Source organism: Mastomys coucha, unplaced genomic scaffold (genome assembly GCF_008632895.1).
Source record: "Mastomys coucha isolate ucsf_1 unplaced genomic scaffold, UCSF_Mcou_1 pScaffold5, whole genome shotgun sequence".
Classification (NCBI taxonomy): domain Eukaryota; kingdom Metazoa; phylum Chordata; class Mammalia; order Rodentia; family Muridae; genus Mastomys; species Mastomys coucha.
In genome coordinates, this window is record NW_022196911.1 from 64,950,954 (window position 1) to 64,952,478 (window position 1,525).

Consider the following 1,525-nt stretch of genomic DNA (forward strand, 5'->3'; position numbering starts at 1 on the left):
GGAGAGGAGAGGGAGAGGAGAGGGAGAGGAGAGGGAGAGGAGAGAGAGAGAGAGAGAGAGAGGAGAGAGAGGAGAGAGAGAGAGCAGCTCACCATTGTTTGCCCGTTGGTCTAGTAGGGGCGTGGTTTTGTCAGCTGCCGATAATTTCTGCAATTGTGTGACCTTCGGGGAATTTTTCATAGGATGCATAGATGCTGTGGCCCCGAGAGGTGGGGGTTGATAGTTGGTTGTTGTTCAGGGGTTGGTTGCAGTTGTTTAGTAGTTTTGCTCAAAGAAGGAAAGAAATTAGATTCAGAGGAGGTCTTTTATCTCTCTCTCTCCCTCTGTCCTTTCTCTCCTATATAAAGATAGGGGTGAGACAGGGTGTTGGGGAATAAAGGGTGGGAAAAAGAATCCACAAAGCAGCAAAGATGGCTACAAGCAAAGAAGAAACAAGAAGAAAGACATTAGATTCAGAGAACTCACTCTCTCTCACTCTCTCTCTCTCTCTCCCTCTCTTCTTCTTTCTCCTTCCCTCCCTCCCTCCCTCCCTCTCCTCTCCACCCCCACCCACCCCTTCTTACTCTTACTTTGACTCATGGTTCTGGTCCAAGGTTGAAGGGCCACACTCAGTGATGGCCTTCCTGTTGCCAAAGTCCTAAGTAGCACAGGACATCACATGGTGACAGATAGGGAATAAGAGAGGGGCCAAACTGGCTTTATAGCCAACACGTTCTGAAGATAACCCACTAATTCATTCATTGCATGGATGGATTGATTAATTTACTATTGAGGGCAGAGCCCTAGTCACCTCTCAACCAGGTCCTGACCCACCTCTCGCTATCTCCTAATGAGGATTAAATTCCAACATGAGTTTCAGAGGGACAAACCATATAAGGCCATAGAAGGTGATATAAGTAAAATGTGCAAAAAAAAAAAACAGGTAGAATTAAAGAATAAATTCATGACTGAGGTGAAAATAATTAAGCTATAGTAGGGCAATAGTACTTAATTAATAAAGTACCAAAAAATTTTTTTGCCATATGTTTCTTAGAATGACATATGGTTTGGATGCATGGAGAGCTATGGCTTAGACATAGAATATCTCCCAAAAGTGGTACCCAATGAGATGTGCAGAGAGGTAGGTTTTTGAGAAGTGGTTGGATTTTGAGGGTCTTGATTATATATATCAATGGGTGATTGATGGATTCAGATTTTGATTTTTTTTTAAAGATTTATTTATTATTATATGTAAGTACACTGTAGCTGTCTCCAGACACACCAGAAAAGGGCATCAGATCTCATCACAGGTGGTTGTGAGCCACCATGTGGTTGCTGGGATTTGAACTCAGAACCTTCGGAAGAGCAATCCCTTCTTACCTGCTGAGCCATCTCACTACCCCTTTGATTTTTTGATTTTTTGTTTTTTGTTTCCATTGGTTTTGGTTTTGTTTGTTTTTTGGGTTTTTGTTTGTTTTTTGTCTTTTGGGGTTTTTTGGTTTTGGTTGATTGGTTGATTGGTTTTGGGTTGGTTTTTTTTGTTTTT